Below are 22,490 nucleotides of genomic sequence, written 5' to 3'. Positions count from 1 at the left end.
GAAGCCATGAAAGAGTCCTTCTGTGTTATTTTTTCTTGTGGTGGAAAAGAAAGAGATATTGGTACATATTGTCCCATGGGACATCTCCCAGCTCACAGACTCATAAATACACTTAAAAGCATTTGCCAATAGAGACATAAACTTTTTTTTTAAAAATTGAAGTTTTTTTTTTAAACTTGATATCTAGCAACGTCTTAACAAATATTTGTTGAATGAGGGAATGAATGAATGAATGAAGAGTTTATATAAAATATTTTCTTCTTTGTTCAATCATCCTAAGAGCTTTGGTTATGTACCTGGCTATTTCCACATATTACTGTAGCTCTAGTAACCAGGGGGTTTTCCATTCCTCTTAGACATTCCTGGGAAGCTCCCTCAAGTCAGAGTTCTGGGGCTAGAGTCTTCATAAGTGAGCACACTCCTAAATTCCTATTACTATTACTTCAGTGTGGCCTTGAACCTATATTCCAGTCACCTGGAGTATCCCTAAGGATATCTTGTCAATGCATAGTCAGGAGATGCATAGTTCACTTTGCAGGAAAACAGGAGAATTTGCTGGAGAATTAGTTGAAGCATAATCTCTTATTTTGACATCTGAGATATCTGAAACTATTTCCTTTTACAAAGGGAATTACTAATTACCAAAGCCTTATGAAAAAAGGGCAACATTTTGATTAAAAATGTACCTAAGGTGGGAATAAAAATTCAGGGTCTGCTTTATTTTATTTTAGATAGCATGTTACCTCAATTGACTTCCCAGGTGGTGAGTGTTGATAAAGAATCTGCCTACAAGGCAGGAGATACAAGAGAGGCAGTTTCCATCCCTGGGTCAGGAAGATCCCCTGGAGAAGGAAATGGCAAACCACTCCAGTATTCTTGCCTTGAGAAACCCGAGGACAGAGGAGCCTGGCAGACTGCAGTCCATGGGGTCGCAAAGAGTCAGGCACAACTGAGCAACTAACACTTTCACACTGGTGGCTCGGCAGGAAAGAATCTGCCTGCAATGCAAGAGACCTGGGTTTGATCCCTGGATTGGGAAGATCCCCTGGAAAAGGAAATGGCAACCCACTCCAGTGTTCTTGCCTGGAGAAACCCATGGACAGAGGAGACTTGAGGGCTGCAATCCATGGGATTGCAAAGTTGAGGAGGACACAGTTGAGGAGGCATCCATATCATACCTCAATTAGTAGAGTAAATACAAAATAAAAGCAAAAAAACTGGAAATAAAATTGCCATATGACCCAGCAATCCCACTGCTGGGCATACACACCAAGGAAACCAGAATTGAAAGAGACACATGTACCCCAGTGTTCATCGCAGCACTGTTTCCAATAGCCAGGACATGGAAGCAACCTAGATGTCCATCAGCAAACGAATGGATAAGAAAACTGTGGTACATATACACAATGGAATATTACTCAGACATTAAAAAGAATGCATTTGAATCAGTTCTAATGAGGTGGATGAAACTGGAGCCTATTATACACAGTGAAGTAAGTCAGAAAGAAAAACACCAATACAGTATACTAACGCATGTATATGGAATTTAGAAAGATGGTAATGATGATCCTATATGCGAGACATCAAAAGAGACACAGATGTATAGAACAGTCTTTTGGACTCTGTGGGAGAAGGCGAAGGTGGGATGATTTGAGAGAATAGCACTGAAACATGTATATTAACATATGTGAAACAGATCGCCAGTCCAGGTTCAATGCATGAGACAGGGTGCTCAGGGCTGGTGCACTGGGATGACCCAGAGGGAGGGGATGGGAAGGGAAGTGGGAGGGGGTTCAGAATGGGGAACATGTATACAGCCATGGCTGATTCATGTCAATGTATGGCAAAAACCACTACAATATTATAAAGTAATTAGCCTTCAATTAAAATAAAGAAATAAAATTTTTAAAAAAGCAACAAGCACCTTTCCTTAAATACTAAAGGATAAATTAATATTTGTCCTAGGTCTTTAGAGGACTTCCCTGGTGGCTCAGTCAGTAAAGAATCTGTGTGCAGTGCAGGAGACCCGGGTTCGATCCCCAGGTCAGGACAATGCCCTGGAGGAGGGCATAGCAACCCACTCCAGTATTCTTGCCTGGAGAATTTGATGGACAGAGGAGCCTGGCAGGCTGCAGTCCATAGTGTCGAACAGAGTCAGACACCACTGAAGTGACTAAGCAGCAGCAACAGCAGCAGGTCTTCAGAAAATTTTGAGAGAATTGCTACTGCATGCGTGCTTACTAAGTCGCTTCAGTCCTGTCCAACTCTTTGCGACCCTATGGACTGTAGCCCACAAAGCTCCTCTGTCCATGGGATTCTCCAGGCAAGAATACTGGCATAGGTTGCCATGCCCTTCTTCAGGGGATCTTCCTAAACCAGGTATCTAACCTGCATCTCTTAAGTCTCCTACATTTCCAAGCAGACTCTTTACCACTAGTGCCACCTGGGAAGCCGGAGAATTGCACAGATAAGAGATTAAAACTCACCTTATCAAATTTGCTTTGACCCATGACTGCCTCTTGTCATGGGTAGCTGATAAGAACCCACCTGCAGTGTGGGAGACTTGAGTTTGATCCCTGGGTTGGGAAGATCCCCTGGAGAAGGGAATGGTTACCCACTCCAGTATTCTGGCCTGGAGAATTCCATGGACTGTATAGTCCGTGGGGTCACAAAGAGTCGGATATGACTGAGCGACTTTCACTTTCATGACTGCCTGAATATCCCTCTTTACCCCCAAGCTAACAAAACTAAGGCAATACAATTGTGTGTGAGGAGCAGCTAATAAACTTGCTGACTGCTGCTTCTGACAGAGTTGCATGTGCACGGGATAATTGATTCACATTTCTTGCCCCTTTACATGACTACATCTTCTGTGAGATCTCAGGGAAATAGGTTGAATTAAGTCATATAAAGAACTGTTTTCCTCTCATAGGTAAACTTCTAGGAGTAATCCTGACTATTAGGAAGTTTTATTGATACATTAACCAGCATGGTTATTGGTGCTCAGAATAAAGACAAGCCTGGAAAGGTGAAATCAACAGTCTTCATCACAGGTGAGCAAAGAGGGTCCCCTTTAAAGTAAATCAGCCTGGTTTAAAGAATTTGAATAAGCTCAGCCCCGAGAAAGAAAAAATAAGCTAGTACTCGGAGAGGCTGCCTTGTTAGTTGTATTACTTCTTGCTGATATGACAAAATGGTTCAATAAATTCCTCTAGACATTAGAGTGCCTTCTTTTTTTTTTGGCCGAGCTGGGACGCCTGTGGTACTTTATTCACTGACCAGAGATCAAACCCATGCCCCCTAAAGTGGAAGCACTGAGTCCTAACCACTGGACCACCAGGGAATTCCTAGACTGTCTTTAAGTCAAAGCAATATGTTCCTTCTATTGTGTTTCATACCAATGAAGTATAATTAGCTCTTATCAGAATCTTGTATGTAAATATTCAAATCAGAGGGAGGCTTGTAATTATTGCTGGAATTCTTTTGGTGAAAGTCCAACTTTGTTGAAAGGGTCAAGATATTCAAGGCAGTGTTGCAATTTTTGCAATTATTTGGCTGACTGATTCTCTTCCCCGCTTCAATCTGTTTGTGTGACCTTATGTTCAGTAAATTTCTAATGTCTAAGTTCATCGTCCACACTGCTGGTCTGAGAAGCAGTAAGAGTAAGAGGTAAGTACATGACTCCAGCCATTCTTTGGTTATCTCTGAGGATAAGAAATTAAGAATATAGATACTTTAACATATCATCTACTATTTTTAAAAATTAGTTAATTTATTTTAATTGGAGGCTGATTACTTTACAATATTGTGGTGGTTTTTGCCATTCATCAACATATCCTCTACTTTTAAACAATATTATCCTCTTTGGATGGGTTTCTACATGTTTGCTTTTCTCTTCTTACAGAAATAGTAACAATAATTCATTTCACTGAAAAATAATTTCTCAGTAAAAATTTTCAATACTCCCCTCTGACCAACAACAACAAAATAAAGATTTATTTGTTTATGGCTGCACTGGGTCTTCATTGCTACGCTCAAACTTTCTCTAGTTGCAGTGAGCAGGGACTACTCTCTATTTTCAGTGTGCAGGCTTCTCATTACAGCTTCCCTGGTGGCTCATTAGGTAAAGAATCTGCCCACAATGCAGGAGATCCAGGTCCGATCTATGGGTTAGGAAGATCCCCTGGAGAAGGGAATGGCAATCTACTCCAATATTCTTTCCTGGAGAATTACATGGACAGAGGAGTTGCAAAGAGTCGGACATGACTAAGCAACTATCTCCTCTCTTGTTGCAGAGCATGGGCTCTAGAGCATCTGCTACTCTGCTAAGTCACTTCAGTCGTGTCCGACTCTGTGCGATCCCATGGATGGCAGACGACCAGGCTCCCCTGTCCCTGGGATTCTCCAGGCAAGAACACCGGAGTGGGTTGCCATTTCCTTCTCCAATGCATGAAAGTGAAAAGTGAAAGTGAAGTCGCTCAGTCGTGTCCGATCCTCAGCGACCCCATGGACTGCAGCCTTCCAGGCTCCTCTGTCCATGGGATTTTCCAGGCAAGAGTACTGGAGTGGGGTGCCATTGCCTTCTCTGGCTCTAGAGCATAGGCTCAGTAATTGTCATACACGGACCTAGTTGTGGGATCTTCCAGGACCAGGAATTGAATCCAGCCTCATGCATTGACAGGTGGATTCTTTACCACTTGAGTCAACAGGGAAGCCCAACAACAGCAAAATATACTCAATAAAATCTTTATAAAGAATCTTGTAATTCTGAAATAGCTTTTAGTATTATATATTGTGATGACAATATGATAATTATAAAATGAGAGAGAGAGGTAAATACGCTTTGTTTAGAAGAGAAATCTACAAGCTCTGGTAAATACTGCTTACTAGAAGAGGAAATGACTAATTCTGAGCAATTTTCTTTAAAATTAGTTTCATCTCAGTCCTGCTAAGAATGTAGAAAAAAATCAGAATGCAGACATTTTGAAAAATACTTAACGTTGCACAGAGATGGCTAGGGACAATTACAAATATAAGATATTTGGATTAGAAAGAATTCATGCTAAATTGGATATGATATGATTGTGAAACAGAAATCAAAAGATTAAATGCGATTACATGAAGAGGAATGACATTTAAATGTTAGGTCAATGAACTCTAGGTTTCCATGGAAGCTCCTCAGACTCTGCCTCAGGGGAGGGAGGGCGGGAGAGGGGAAACAGATGGGGGAAGAAAGGTGCTGAGTCATGGAGTCTCTAGGCTTGGCCTCTTCTTTCTCCTTTTGTGACTGTGGAGTGCCACCTGATACAATATTAAAAATAATTTCCCTAGTTAAAAAAAAAAAAAAAACAACATGTAAAAGTCACTGGTTCTATAAGTGGGTTCTGGCTTTAGCACTTCTAAACAATTAGATCTTGGGCACGTTATACAACCTTTTTTAAGCCTAAGTTTCTTCATCTATAAACTGGGAATAGTAATTGTTTTTATCTTTAAGAATTGCTGTGAGAATTTAATGAATAAATATACAGAGAGAGACTTCCCTGGCAGTCCAGTGGTTTAGACTCTACACTTCCACTGCAGGGGGCTGGTTGGGGAACTAAGACTGTGCATACCTCCCCCATGCCATGCAGCCTGAACAAAAACAAAAATTAAATAAATGAATAAATTATAAAGCTCTTACAACAATGCTGCAATGGAGAATTCATGTTAGGATTGTTATTTGATGCAATATAAAATAAACCATATATTCTTCACTGAAGAAAAAAGAAAATGATAAACCACTGGCATTAGAAAAATGAAGAATAACCCAATTATTAGGAGATTTGTTGTCTAAAGTATGTAGCAGAAGTGAAATGAAGAAATGATAAATCCCCCAGTTAGTTGCCACCAAGGAAGACAGTTGAAAAGCAAATCAACATTATAAAAGGATAAAGACCTTGGCACCAGGTGGTATGTAAATTTTAACCAAATTCATTACTTTTCCTTGTTCATTACAGCCATTCTCCTTGGCTTCAAATATCATTTATATGCTGAAGTCTCCCAAATTTATTCCCGGTTGAAACTTCCCTTGACACTGCCTCCCAATATTTTCATGTAGATGTCTTTAAACTTAATGAGCCCCAAATGAAATCCTTGGTATTTCCCTTGTACCAAACTACTTTTATTCTAGTTCTATCTGTCATAGTAAAATTCATTACTATCTACCAAAATGCTCAAGCTGGATGCTAGGTATTATCTTTTATTTTCTTTACTTCACCAATGAATTAATGGGTTCTACAGTTACCTCCCAAAGAAAGGCAATGCCAGAGAATGCTCAAACTACCACACAATTGCACTCATCTCACACACTAGTGAAGTTATGCTCAAAATTCTCCAAGCCAGGCTTCAACAATATGTGAACCATGAACTTCCTGATGTTCAAGCTGGTTTTAGAAAAGGCAGAGGAGACAGAGATCAAATTGCCAACATCTGCTGGATCATCGAAAAAGCAAGAGAGTTCCAGAAAAGCATCTATTTCTGCTTTATTGACTATGCCAAAGCCTTAGATTGTGCAGATCACAATAAACTGTGGAAAATTCTGAAAGAGATGGGAATACCAGACCACCTGATCTGCTTCTTGAGAAATTTGTATGCAGGTCAGGAAGCAACAGTTAGAACTGGACATGGAACAACAGACTGGTTCCAAATAGGAAAAGGAGTACGTCAAGGCTGTGTATTGTCACCCTGCTTATTTAACTTATCTGCAGAGTACATCGTGAGAAACGCTGGGCTGGAAGAAGCACAAGCTGGAATCAAGATTTCTGGGAGAAATATCAATAACCTCAGATATGCAGATGACACCACCCTTATGGCAGAAAGTGAAGAGGAACTCAAAAGCCTCTTGATGAAAGTGAAAGTGGAGAGTGAAAAAGTTGGCTTAAAGCTCAACATTCAGAAAATGAAGATCATGGCATCTGGTCCCATCACTTCATGGAAAATAGATGGGGAAACAGTGGAAACAGTTTCCACAGACTTTATTTTTTTGGGCTCCAAAATCACTGCAGATGGTGACTGCAGCCATGAAATTAAAAGATGCTTACTCCTTGGAAGGAAAGTTATGACCAACCTAGATAGCATATTCAAAAGCAGAGACATTACTTTGCCAACAAAGGTCCGTCTAGTCAAGGCTACGGTTTTTCCTGTGGTCATGTATGGATGTGAGAGTTGGACTGTGAAAAAAGCTGAGCACCGAAGAATTGATGCTTTTGAACTGTGGTGTTGGAGAAGACTCTTGAGAGCCCCTTGGACTGCAAGGAGATCCAACCAGTCCATTCTGAAGGAGATCAGCCCTGGGCTTTCTTTGGAAGGAATGATACTTAAGCTGAAACTCCAGTACTTTGGCCACCTCATGCGAAGAGTTGATTCATTGGAAAAGATTCTGATGCTAGGAGGGATTGGGGGCAGTGGGAGAAGGGGACGACAGAGGATGAGATGGATGGATGGCATTACTGACTTGATGGATGTGAGTCTGGGTGAACTTTGGGAGTTTGTGATGGACAGGGAGGCCTGGCATGCTGCGATTCATGGGGTCGCAAAAGTCGGACACGACTCAGCGACGGAACTGAACTCAACAGTTACCTCTTCTATAATGAAAAGGACATCTTTTTGGGGTGTTAGTTCTAAAAGGTCTTGTAGGTCTTCATAGAACCATTCAACTTCAGCTTCTTCAGCGTTACTGGTTGGGGCATGAACTTGGATTACTGTGATATTGAATGGTTTGCCTTGGAAACAAACAGAGATCATTCTGTCGTTTTTGAGATTGCACCCAAGTACTGCATTTCAGACTCTTTTGTTGACCATGATGGCTACTCCATTTCTTCTAAGGGATTCCTGCCCACAGTAGTAGATATAATGGTCATTTGAGTTAAATTCACCCATTCCAGTCTATTTTAGTTTGCTGATTCCTAGAATGTCGATGTTCACTCTTGCCATCTCCTGTTTGACCACTTCCAAATTGCCTTGATTCATGGCCTAACATTTCAGGTTTCTATGTAATATTGTTCTTTACAGCATCGGACCTTGCTTCTATCACCAGTCACATCCACAGCTGGGTATTGTTTTTGCTTTGGCTCCATCCCTTCATTCTTTCTGGAGTTAATTCTCCACTGATCTCAGTAGCATATTGGGCACCTACCGACCTGGGGAGTTCCTCTTTCAGCATCCTATCATTTTGCCTTTTCATACTGTTCATGGGGTTCTCAAGGCAAGAATACTGAAGTAGTTTGCCATTCCCTTCTCCAGTTGACCACATTCTGTCATACCTCTCCACCATGACCCATCTGTCTTGGGTGGCCCCACACGGCATGGCTTAGGTTTCATTAAGTTAGACAAGGCTGTGGTCTGTGTGATCAGAGTGGTTAGTTTTCTGTGATTATGGTTTGTGTGTCTGCCCTCTGATGCCCTCTCACAACACCTACCGTCTTACTTGGGTTTCTCTCACCTTGGACGTGGGGTATCTCTTCACGGCTATTCCAGCAAAGCGCAGCCGCTGCTCCTTACCTTGGATGGAGGGTATCGTCTCACTGCCACCCCTCCTGACCTTGAATGTGGAGTAGCTCCTCTTGGCCCTTCTGTGCCGCTGCATCCATGGCTTCTTGGATGTGGGGTAGCTCCTCTCGGTAGCTTCAAGTAGGAAGTCAGGAAACACCTGTAGTAACAGGCAGATTTGGCCTTGGAGTACAGAATGAAGCAGGGCAAAGGCTAATAGAGTTTTGCCAAGAGAACACATTGGTCATAGCAAACACCCTCTTCCAAGAACACAAGACAAGACTCTACATATGGACATCACCAGATGGTCTACACCAAAATCAGATTGATTATATTCTTTGCAGCCAAGGATGGACACGCTGTATACAGTCAGCAAAAATAAGACCGGGAACTGACTGTGGCTCAGATCATGAATTCCTTATTGCCAAATTCAGACTTAAATTGAAGAAAGTAGGGAAAACAACTAGACCATTCAGGTATGACCTAAATCAAATCCCTTATGATTATATAGTGGAAGTGCTGCTGCTGCTGCTGCTGCTGCTGCTAAGTCGATTCAGTCGTGTCTGACTCTGTGCGACCCCATAGATGGCAGCCCACCAGGCTCCCCCGTCCCTGGGATTCTCCAGGCAAGAACACTGGAGTGGGTTGCTATATCCTTCTCCAATGCATGAAAGGGAAAAGCGAAAGTGAAGTCGCTCAGTCGTGTCTGACTCTTATCGATCCCATGGACTGCAGCCTACCAGGCTCCTCTGTCCATGGGATTTTCCAGGCAAGAGTACTGGAGTGGGGTGCCATTGCCTTCTCCAACAGTGGAAGTGAGAAATAGATTTAAGGGACTAGATCTGACAGAGTGCCTGATGAACTGTGGACGGAGCTTCGTGACATTGTACAGGAGACAGGGATCAAGACCATCCCCATGGAAAAGAAATGCAAAAAAGCTAAATGGCTGTCTGAGGAGGCCTTACAAATAGCTGTGAAAAGAAGAGAAGCAAAAAGCAAAGGAGAAAAGGAAAGATATATCCACTCGAATGCAGAGTTCCAAAGAATAGCAAGAAGAGATAAGAAAGCCTTCCTCAGCAATCAGTGCAAAGAAATAGAGGAAAACAACAGATGGGAAAGACTAGAGATCTCTTCAAGAAAATTAGAGATACCAAGGGAACATTTCATGCAAAGATGGGCTCCATAAAGGACAGAAATGGTATGGACCTAACAGAAGCAGAAGATATTAAGAAGAGGTGGCAAGAATACACAGAAGAACTGTACAAAAAAGAGCTTCACAACCCAGATAATCACGATGGTGTGATCACTCACCTAGAGCCAGACATCCTGGAATGTGAAGTCAAGTGGGCCTTAGAAAGCATCACTATGAACAAAGATAGTGGAGGTGATGGCGTTCCAGTTGAGCTATTTCAAATCTTGGAAGATGATGCTGTGAAAGTGCTGCACTCAATATGCCAGCAAATTTGGAACACTCAGCAGTGGCCACAGGACTGGAAAAGGTCAGTTTTCATTCCAATCCCAAAGAAAGGCAATGCCAAAGAATGCTCAAACTACCACAGAATGGCACTCATCTCACATGCTAATAAAGTAATGCTCAAAATTCTCCAAGCCAGGCTTCAGCAATACATGAATTGTGAACTTCCAGATGTTCAAGATGGTTTTAGAAAAGGCAGAGGAACCAGAGATCAAATTGCCAACATCCTCTGGATTATTGTAAAAGCAAGAGAGTTCCAGAAAAATATCTATTTCTGCTTTATTGACTATGCCAAAGCCTTAGACTGTGCAGATCACAATAAACTGTGGAAAATTCTGAAAGAGATGGGAATACCAGACCACCTGACCTGCCTCTTGAGAATCCTGTATGCAGGTCAGGAAGCAACAGTTAGAACTGGACATGGAACAACAGACTAGTTCCAAATAGGAAAAGGAGTACATGAAGGCTGTATATTGTCACCCTGCTTATTTAACTTATATGCAGAGTACATCATGAGAAACACTGGGCTGGAGGAAGCACAAGCTGGAATCAAGATTGCCAGGAGAAATATAAATAACCTCAGATATGAAGATGACACCACGCTTATGGTAGAAAGTGAAGAGGAACTAAAAAACCTCTTGATGAAAGTGAAAGAGGAGAGTGTAACAGTTGGCTTAAAGCTCAACATTCAGAAATGTTGGCATGGCATCCGGTCCCATCACTTCATGGGAAATAAATGAGAAATCAGCGTCAGACTTTATTTTTGGGGGCCTCAAAATCACTGCAGATGGTGATTGCAGCCATGAAATTAAAAGACGCTTACTCTTTGGAAGGAAAGTTATGACCAACCTAGATAGCATATTCAAAAGCAGAGACATTACTTTGCCAACAAAGGTCCATCTAGTCAAGGCTATGGTTTTTCCATTGGTCTTGTATGGATGTGAGAGTTGGACTGTGAAGAAAGCTGAGCACTGAAGAATTGATGCTTTTGAACTGTGGTGTTGGAGAAGACTCTTGAGAGTTCCTTGGACTGCAAGGAGATCCTACCAGTCCATTCTGAAGTAGATCAGTCCTGGGTGTTCTTTGGAAGGACTGATGTTGAAGCTGAAACTCCAATACTTTGGCCAACTCATGTGAAGAGTTGACTCATTGGAAAAGACCCTGATGCTGGGAAGGATTGGGGGCAGGAGTAGAAGGGGATGACAGAGGATGAGATGCCTGGATGGCATCACTGACTCGATGGACATGGGTTTGGGTGGGCTCTGGGAGTTGGTGATGGACAGGAAGTCTGGCGTGCTGTGATTCATGGGGTCACAGAGTCGGACACAACTGAGCGACTGAACTGAACAGACAGGTGCCTCATTTTAAAAAAAAATCATTTCATTTGTCTATTTTACCATCACCCTAGTCTAAACCTAGATAAGTACTGCAAGTCTGAGTCATACACAAAGAGACTAAAAAATGTCTGTGGTATGTCCAAACATGGAAGCAGCAATTTCATTTCATACTAGACTGAATTGAGAAGACTATATACTATAAGCTTCCCCTTAGATACTATAAAGAAAAGGATTAGAAACCAGTGCTTCAAAAGCAGTAAATAAATAAATAATACATATATAAGGGATGTATATGGAACTATCCCCCAATGAGAAGACACATGACTTCCTAAGAGAAGCACATAGTATAACATTTGTTTGCTAATATTAAATAAACTGTGTCTCATTCTATCAGTGTTCAGATTCTCCAGTGCCTCAATGCCTGCTGCCGTAATATGGTTTGTTCTGTCTGGTTTGTATGATATTACAGTTACCCACCCCCCCATGAATAAAGGGACTGTGTGATGGTCCAAACAAACCACCCAGACACCCAGGAGTGAACTGTGCAGGGTAGCTTTGTAGACATCATTGCTTTCTTCTCTATAAAAGATAGAGGTAGGAGTCTTTCAAGCACTAAAAAGTTTCATTAAAACAATAAACATGAAAAGTTTGACAGGTACTACACGTTCCTCTAGTCTATATAATTCTTGAGGATCAAAATTCATTGAAGAAGGCAAATTTTCTTGTAAGGTGAGAATAGTTCCAAATTATGCCAAACTCCTCTTAGTACCTGTCTCTCCTCCTCTAGAGGCTTCCCTGGTGCCTCAGTAGTAAAGAATCTGCCTGCCAGTGCAGGAGGCATGGGTTCAATCCCTGGGTCAGGAATATCCTCTGGAGAAGGAAGTGGCAACCCATTCCAGTATTTTTGCCTGGGAAATCCCCTGGAGAGAAGCGCCTAATGGGCTACAGTCCATGGGGTTGAAAAAGAGTCGGACAGGACTCAGCCACTAAACAACAACTTCTCCTATTAGAGACGGTTTCAAATCTCTAAGAAGCTCCAGCTCCAAATTTAACAGGCTGTCAAATCATCTTGGACACCTGCCTTCAGTTCCCTGGGTCTTGGTTTTTCTCATCTATGGAATCAGGAGACAGAAATGAGGGAGTCAATTCCTAGGCAGGTTGATAAGAAGCCTGGGGTCTCCCTCCCCCCGCAGCCCCCATCAGGAGAATAGAGGGGTCTGGAATTCTCAAGGAGGAGAAAAGGACAAAGGTCTTTATTTTTTTTCTCTACATTCCTTAGTCTTAGTCACATAAAACTTTTCTCTTTAATCCTGGAGCTGATGATCACACAACAAAACAACTTACCTTAAAATCTGTACTAAGGATTATATAACAACAATGTTTCCTGCTTGAGGACAGTTTCTCCTGCTTGAGAACCTTCTGGTTAATCCCGTTATCTTAAAATGTATATATGGAAGTAGGTCTGATAAGATCTATCTTAAAATGTAAATTGTGGAAGTGGATCTGGTAAGATCTTTACAACCTTCAGACATTCTTTTGATTTATTGTAATAACCAATTAAAAAAGTATACAGCTCCCTTGCTAAGACTAGCGAGAGGGGCACTCTCTGACCCCTTCTGTCAGAAGGTTTCTCTGCGCCTTTTTCACTTTAATAAAACTCTGCTACACAAAAGCTCTTGAGTAATCAAGCCTGGTCCCTGGTACCGAAGCTAAATCTTCGGAAGTCACAAATCTGACATCATTCACTGTAAGCTATCAGAACTAGCTAAGTGTGAATATTTTTTTTTCTGACTCAGATATATCTAGAACTTCATCTTGTTGCATCTTTCTTTTTTTAAAATAAGTTTTTACTAAAGGCCAACAAATAGGTTACCTAGGAGAGAACTTTGTAGGTTACTATTAAGAAAAAAGCCTGTTTAGACTGGCCATTTAACATTTTTTCACAAATTGCTTTGAATTCAGATAAGCGAATATCTTAACATAGATATATGTGTATTCCTTTCCATGTGATTATGTAATTTGTGTATGCCCTTGTTTCGTCTGTGATGATGATGTACAGGAAAATATATGGTTTGCAGAAGGAAAAGACATGATTCAAGTCCCAGTTCTGACACTTACTAGTTCTGAATCTTAGTCATCATCTATAAAAATGAGAATATTAATGTCTATGTCATGGGCTTACAAATAGGTAACATATATGTTCATATAATAGCATATGTAAAACACCTTGGACAAAACCTCATACAATATCAGTCAGTTCAGTTCAGTCACTCAGTCGTGTCCGACTCCTTGTGACCCCATGAATCGCAGCATGCCAGGCCTCCCTGTCCATCACCAACTCCCAGAGTTCGCTCAAACTCATGTCCATCGAGTCGGTGATGCCATCCAGCCATCTCATCCTCTGTCATCCCCTTCTCCTCCTGCCCCCAATCTCTCCCAGCATCAGGGTCTTTTCCAGTGAGTCAACTCTTCGCATCAGGTGGCCAAAGTACTGGAGTTTCAGCTTTAGCATCAATCCTTCCAAAGAACACCCAGGACTGATCTCCTTTAGGATGGACTGGTTGGATCTCCTTGCAGTCCAAGGGACTCTCAAGAGTCTTCTCCAACACCACAGTTCAAAAGCATCAATTTTTCAGCACTCAGCTTTCTTCACAGTCCAACTCTCACATCCATACATGACCACTGGAAAAAACATAGCCTTGACTAGACGGACCTTTGTTGGCAAAGTAATGTCTCTGCTTTTGAATATGCTATCTAGGTTGGTCATAACTTTCCTTCCAAGGAGTAAGTGTCTTTTAATTTCATGTCATACAATATAGACATTCCCAAATATTAAATTCTGCCAATGAGTTATAATTTGAATATAAAATACAAATTAGCAGAATAGCATGAAAAGAGAACTTTTGAATTATGTATTTTAATCTGATGTTTAAGAAAACTTCCTGTAAATTGAAGAGAACATGAATATTCATATTTAAAAAGGAATATAATTTTTTTCGGGAAAATTGATCCAGTGGAATCAACACTATAATATATCTAATAAAATTATTAGACTTTAAACCAAATCAGCTTATAGGGCAGCTAGGCAAAATGACCAAGTCTTTCAGAAGTGGAAGAAAATCCACTTTATGCAAATTTCATTTAGGTTTTAAGTGGTATGGTGTTCATTGTTAACAAGAGGATTGATTGCAAAGTTCTGTTCTTAATTTTAATCCTCCCAGAGTTTTATTAACATAAGTAGCTCATTTTTAAAATGGATATGATGTGAGAAGAGAAAGAATAAATCTTTGTAAGTTAATATAGGGCTTCCCAGGTGGCTCAGTGGTAAAGAACCCACCTGCCAATGCAGGAGACGCAAATTTGATCTCTGGGTCTGGAAGATTCCCTGGAGAAGGAAATGGCTACCCACTCCAGTATTTTTGCTTGGAAAATTACATGGACAAAGAAACCTGGTGGGCACAGGGTTGCAAAGAGTTGGACACAACTGAGAGACTGAGCACACAAGTTCATATAATTCTGAATATTAGAGCCAGAAAAAGAAGAAAAAGTTAAATTTAAATAAATTATAATCAAATGCATTGTGATTTCTAAAACCTTGAAAAGCATTTATTATGTATTGTTATTTGAAGAATCCTTAGGTTTTAATCAAGTAACTTAATTCGCTTTTTCTCCCTATATTTCATTCCCTGAACACTAACTGGTCCCCATTCAAATAATGGCTTTAAAATTTTAAAGTTATTTGGTATTTAAGTTAAAATAATTTTTCCTATTTATTCATGCATGTCTATATTTACTTTTAAAACATTAAATTATTAAAAATAAGATAGCCAAAAATAACCCACTAGTGTTAGAAATATGGATATAAATTTCATTCTTTCTGTTTTTTGAAAAACAAATTAGAAATCTCAGTAGCAAAGGTCCTGACCCATAAACCATTCTGTAATCTCCCTGATGCTTCTGCTCAACAGACCTCTTTTATTTACATATTTTCACTAAAAACTACTCAAGGACACTGGATTACAATCAGTTGCCACTATGTAATGAAAGATCCTTGTTCCCAACACAGAAAACTTGAGTTTGTTTTAAAACAGTTTTCACGCTGCATACTCTTAATTTCTAATGTTTTATTCAAGTAACACTGGTTTACAACATCATTTGAGTCTCATGTGTACGACATTATATTTCTACTTCCATATACACTACACGGTGCTCACCACCCAAAATTTAGTTTCTACCCAGCACCATACAGTGACCTCCTTTACCTATTCCACCCCCCCTTCCCCACTACTCTGTTCTCTGTATGACTTCGCTCAGTTTTTATATTCCATAAATGAGTGAGATCATATGCTATTTGCACTTAGCATAATACTGTCAAAGTTAATCCATGTTGTTGTAAACAGCAACATTTCATTTTTTTTTTATGGCTGAGGAGAATTCTGTTGTGTATGTATATATATGCACGTATATACATGTATTTAGGTCTTAGTTTTTAAAAATTTTTATTGTAGTATAGTTGATTTACAATACTGCATTATTTTCAGTTGTACAGCAAAGTAAATCAGTTATATATATATACATATATATGATATAAATCATTTATTATATAAATCAGTTATATATATATATATATGAAAGTCACTCAGTCGTGTCTGACTCTTTGTGACCCCATGGATTAAATAGTCCATGGAATTTTCCAGGCCAGAATACTGGAGTGGGTAGCGTTCTCTTCTTCAGGGGATCTTCCCAAGCCAGGGATTGAACCCAGGTCTCCCACATTTCAGGTGGATTCTTTACCAGCTGAGCCATCAGGGAGGCCCAAGAATACTGGATCGGGTAGCCTATCCCTTCTCCAGCAGAACGCTCCAATCCAGGAATCAAACTGGGGTCTCCAGCATTGCAGGAGGATTCTTTACCAGCTGAGCTACTAAAACACACAAATATATTCACTCCTTTTTAGTGAATACTTTTGATGTTAAATGATAACAAGTTAAGACAATACAACAGAGTATGCCGTTAAGTATATTGTTTAAGGACTTTTTTTTTTGTTTTCCATGAAAAGTATTGTGACTTTATTTTTCCTGAGGAGCACGACTTGAGAAAGGACAGGTCCTGACTGTAAAACAGTTAGGTTGGATAGCTCAGGATGAGACTGTCTTAAATTGTCATCTGGCTCTTTTGGTACCCAACTACCATTCTCTTGAGATCGTTAAGATGTGATCCTGCTTAAGGAAGGGCAATAGATGAGAAAACCTCTAAATTTCATCCATCCTTAATGTTCATGCAACTGACAGCTCTGATTATCTTTGGGGGTAGAGTTAAGAAAGACCCGAAGAGGAACTGCATTCACTCTGACATTTTGAACTTGGAGGTGGGTGTTTACAGATGAAAATGTAGGAGGGCGAAATCAGAAATAAGCCTGGGACCTCTTGGGTCCAGCGATGGGAAGTCTATTTTACTCTGAAACACATGACCTTAGAGTCTTTCAAATCCCTGGGCCAGCAGAGCCCATTGCCTCCAGCAGTTAAAAAAAAAAAAAGTCATTTTAGGATGAATGGTTCAGTGCCTGCATGTAAAGGGTGAACGGGCAAAAGCAAAGATCATGATGTAGCAGCATGGGGCTGGGGACGTCATTAGATACAGGTGAAGAGTCAGGGAAAGGTTTATGCCCAAAATGATGGTGTAGCTTCTTAGGTTCAAGCTGATGATTTTCTCACTGTGGCTTCCCTTACAACCAAACAGAAAACCTACCACTTCATTCCAAGAATGCCCAATGGGAGCTGACAGGAACTAAATAAACAATGCTCTCTTTGCTCAAATATTTAGCAAATAGCTCGGGGATTACTGCATACACCATTGTTCAGGTTTTAGCCAATTCTCAAAGATGTTTCTGTGTTCTGCTAATAAAACAACTCATGTATGGATAATGGTACTTTGTAATTATTTCCACATGGTTACCACTTAGACAAAATCTGAGGAAAGAAAGTCAACATTTGATGAATCTTTATCAGAAATCAACACTTAGGACAACACAGTCAAAACCCAAATCCAAAATAGGAAAAAATCAACAGTAGCAATCATCTGTTATGTCAGTACCTATTTTTTCTCATACTTTTTTCTCCTTATCACTGTTTTTTCTGGTTATGACCTAGGTCAATGGATGATAAAGTTACAGGAAATAACACATTGAAGTTTTAGAGATAAAATTTTACTGTGTTTAGGAGTGGGTCTGTCTACTTTAGCCATAAATTCTCAGCAAAGCATTGCCTGTGATGCAAAAATGCGCAGCGGGAGAAACCTCAAAGAGAATTCCTTTGGTTTGAGCATCTGGATAATGGGACTGTATCCAGGCAATTATGAATTGTGACTCTAATCTCAAACAAAGCCTTGTTCTGGGATTATTCATTCTTGTTTCAGCAATTAACTTACATAGTTGAGTTTCTACATGAAATAATAGCTGAATAGGAGAGAATAAAACCCTTTTCAATTTTGCAGAGTAGAGTTCCATTTAGAAAGAAGTCACAGATCTTCACAAAGAGATGTAGTAACGTTTATGCCTAAAACTTAAATTATGTCTGTCTACAATCTGGAGCCAAAAAATGGTATGGGTTTCTTTGCGTGACCTCGTGTTTTGTCCTGGTCACCAAAGCTCAATCTATTGAATGGAGTTTAGTACTTGTTAACATTTAAAAAAAACAGGTTGGAATATATTTCTATTTGTTACTTTATCCAGCTCAAGGATTAGAGTAAGTCTCTGGATAATTTGTTCACTTATTCACTCAGTAAATATTTGTTGAGTTTCCTGCCATGTATCAGGACTGTTCTAGGCACCAGAGATGGAGCAGCCAGTACAACAAAGTCCCTGGTTTTATGGAGATTATATTTTGGAGAAAGAAGTCAATAAACAAATATATAGTATATACATATATTATAATGTTTCCAGATATAATGCACATTATGAAGAAAAATAAGTGGAAGGGAAATATTGAAAGTAGATGAAGGGACTCTTTTACATAGAGTGGTCAGGGCAGACTTTGAGGCTCTAACGTTTAAGGGGAGACTTCGGTGGAAGGATAGAGTGAAGCATGAGAAAGTCTGGAATCTGGAAGAAGAGTCAGAAGGAAGAACAGGTACTTCCCTGGTGGTACAGTGGCTAAGACTCCAAACTCCCAATGCAGGGGGCCCTGGTGTGATCCCTGGTCATGGAACTAGATTCCACGTGCCACAGACAACTAAAGATGCCCCATGCTGCAACAAAGACCTGGCACAGCCAAATATCTACCTACCTATCTAAGCTATTAAAAAAAAGAAGGAAAGACAAGTACAAATGTTCTAACATGGAACTAAATTTTGCCTATTTGAAGATCATCTAGAAAGTCAATGTTCCTGGAGTGAAGTGAGGAAGCAGAGAGAGGAAAAAAAAAACACATTTGGGGCATAGACAGGGTCCAGATGAAGAGGAGCCTGAATAAGTGAGGTTAGGATCTGGATGTTAAGTGTGATGGGAATCACTGAATGATTCTGTGAAAAACGACATTAGATGATGGAGGATTTTATAAGTCTCTTTGACTGTGTTGTGGAAGATAGAAAATAGAGGAGAACAAAGGTGGAAGTGAGGAAGCCAAGTGGAAGGCCACTGGGCCCATGCTAAGCCCAGGTGGTGGTGGTTGCTGTCACAGCAATGGTGATGGCAAGGAGGTGGGTGTGAGAAGTGGTTTATCCCCAAATATAAATCAAAGTGGTGAATGGCAAGCTTTTTCTCATGGATTGGGTGGGTGTTAAGGAAAGTGAGGAATTGAGGGTAACTCCAAAGTACTTGGTCTGAGCCCCTGGGAAGTAGCTGAGCCCATTATTCACTTTTTTCTCAGGTATTAATTAAATGCGTATTTAATTAAATGTGTTTTAAGCACTGTCTTAGGTGCTGAGTTATCCCATTGAGCAAAACAGAGATCCCTGGAAGAAAAGGACAGTAAAAATTAACATATATATATTTTAAAGTATGTTGGAAGATGAGAAATGTGGGCAAAAAAAAAAAATAAAAAATCACAAGGAAAGTTAAGGGATGGGTGGCAGAAGACATTCCTTCATTAAAAGAGTTGTCATTGTTGGTCTTTTTGAGATGATGAAACCCAATCAATGGCAAGAAAGCCATGAGGCTGCAGCCCAGTGAGGTGGAGAGGGAATGGTGGGTGATAAACAGAGACAGGTAACTAGGAGGTCTGATTGCCTCGGGTCTTGGAGACCTTGTGGAGGGCTATTATTCTATATGAAATGTGCAGTCATTTCAGGGTCATTTGGGCAGGGAAGTGACATGACGTGACTTAAAAAAAAATTTTTTTTATTGGAGTATAGTTGCTTTACAACGTTGCGTTAGTTTCTACTACTGTACAACAAGGTTAATCAGCTGTACAGATAAATATATCCCTTCTTTTTTGGATTTCCTTCCCATTTAGGTCACTACAGAGCACTGAGTGGTGGTGCTAGTGGTAAAGAACCTGCCTGACAATATAGGAGACATAAGAGATGTGGGTTTGATTCTTAGGTCAGGAAGATGCCCTGGAGGAGGGCATGGCAACCCACTCCACTATTCTTGCCTGGAGAATCCCATGGCCAGAGGAGCCTGGTGGGCTACAGTCCATAGGGTCACAAAGAGTCGGACACTACTCAAGTGACTTAGCATGCATGCAGAGCATTAAGTAGAGTTCTCTAAGCTATACAGTAGGTTCTCATTAGTTATCTCTTTTATACATATCAATAGTATCAATAGTGTAAATATGTCAGTCCTAATCTCCCCACTCATCCCATTATCCCCTTCCCTTCTTGGTATCCATACATTAAAAGTCTAACTCTGACCACTCCTCTGAGAATATATCACAGGGCAGCAAAAACACCAAGGAGGACTGTTTTGGGGTTATTGTGATAATCTGAATGAGAGCTGATGGTGGCTTGGTTGAGAAAGATAGCTGTGAAACTAGAAGTAAGTGGCTAGATTTTGAATTCATTTAAAAACAGAATCCTCTTGATTTTCTGATAGATTAGGGAACTGTGGGCTTTGACCTGAAAAGCTAAAAAGATGGAGTTAAATCATCTGAGATGATGAAGGTTCTGATTTGAGTGTGAGATGGTGAACACCAGGATTTCAGTTTCAAAGTGAAGGAATCAATCAACTTTGAATATTCAAGTTGATAGTTGGATGAGCAAGTCTAGAGCTCTGGAGAAAGTTTTGAGCTGGAGATATACATTCTTAGAAGGAGATACGAGCATGGTGTTTAGAACCAAAGGCACTGGGTGAGGTTATGTAGAGCATGAACGGAAATAAGAAGATCAACAACTGAACCAATCTAACTCTCAGAAGTAGGGAGAAGAGGAAGAACTGGAAAGGAACAAGTGAAGTAAAGGATGAACCAGGTGGAGGTACTGCCAACTGAAGGAAGTGTATGAAAGAGGATGGAGTGGTCTGCTGGGAGGACGAGTGTGATGACCAAGAACTGATCATTGGACGCAGCCACATGGAGGCCATCATTTTGAGAGCAGCTTTGGAGGAGGAGTGGGGAGAAAGTTTGGAAGAGAATAAGGGTGTTGTAGGGAGGAAAGGCTATTCACTAAAGGCTATTCACCCTGGGGGAGAAGCCAATTGGGGAGATGAAGGGATGAGCCCAAATGCTTGGCTCTGTTGAGATCCATTTTCCTTGCTAACCCCAGGCAGCCAAGTGCTTAGGCTAATCTTCAGGAATGCTGAATCATCTATTTCCTCAGTGATTAGCACTTAATCACTTCATTAAAATATTTGTTGTTTTTATTCAAAATCAATTTTGTACTTCCCTGTTAAACCTTCTGAAAATTCATCTTGCCAAAAGAAATATGAATCCTTTGTAGGGCTTTTATGACTCAGAGACAAAGGATTTCTTTCTTTTTATTGAATTATGTGTGTCATCGAGCCTGGTTATGCTCTGAATTTCATATTGTAATAAGTTAATACTTATTGTAGTGCAAACACAATAATGCAAAGCTTGGCATTAAGTTAACTATAAAAAGAATTGATTTCACACATCCCTTTCCAAAAGAAAGGCAAAGGTTATGATTATGCAAACACTTTGTGAATAGTAACACATTGCTTTGTGATAACTCTTAAACTGTTGTTTTATATTTAACTCTTGTAGCATTAATCTTACATTTTTAAAATTTTTAGATTTTAAAATGTTGAGAGGCAGAAGAGGCAGAGACTGTATGCCATGCCTATTCCTCACAGGAAAGAGACAGACCCTCTGTCTCATCTGTTGGGTGGCTGAATTAGTGCTCTCTTGTTTAAAAGCTGGAGAGGATCCCTGACTTTCTGTCAGGTTGCAACTAGAACGTATTCGAGTCCATGGCTTAGTCTTCCATGGTGCCAGTATTTTCTGAAATGAGATTGATATTTTAGAGGTTCTTTCATCCTGCTTATACCTCCTCATCTTCAGTAAGCATTTCTTTAAATTTTTATTTTATGTTGGAGTGTAGCTGATTAACAATGTTGTGATAATTTCGCGTGCACAGCAAAGGAACTCAGCCTTTGAGGTATACAGGTATACATTCTCCCCCAAACTCCCTTCACTAAACATCTTGATCATGGCAAACTGACCCCTCAGGCAATGGTACACTACATATCTCTTTTATATATATCTCTATGCTGCTGCTGCTACGTCGCTTCAGTCCTGTCCGACTCTGTGCGACCCCATAGACGGCAGCCCACCAGGCTCCCCCATCCCTGGGATTCTCCAGGCAAGAACACTGGAGTGAGTTGCCATTTCCTTCTCCAATGCATGAAAGTGAAAAGTGAAAGTGAAGTTGCTCAGTCGTGTCCGACTCTGAGCGACCCCGTGGACACTCCCCATGGACCAGGCTCCTGCATCCATGGGATTTTCCAGGCAAGAGTGCTGGAGTGGGGTGCCATTGCCTTCTCTGATGTATCTCTATAGTTGAGTGCAAATGGTTTTATTTAATCATTTCTTTTATAAATAAAGGCATTTAATGGCCCCTTTGAGTCCTCATTTGGTTGATGATGGCTGGCATATACTTTGATTCCCTCTTTATTGATTTCATTGCAAATCTCTTTGAAATAATTTTTCAATAGATTTTGATCTTTCCATTGACAAACTTCTGCAAATATATGCCATCAT

The sequence above is a fragment of the Bos javanicus genome, chromosome 13 (assembly GCF_032452875.1).
Source record: "Bos javanicus breed banteng chromosome 13, ARS-OSU_banteng_1.0, whole genome shotgun sequence".
Lineage (NCBI taxonomy): Eukaryota > Metazoa > Chordata > Mammalia > Artiodactyla > Bovidae > Bos > Bos javanicus.
The sequence above is the reverse complement of the archived record's forward strand: the minus strand, read 5'-3'. Positions refer to the sequence as shown.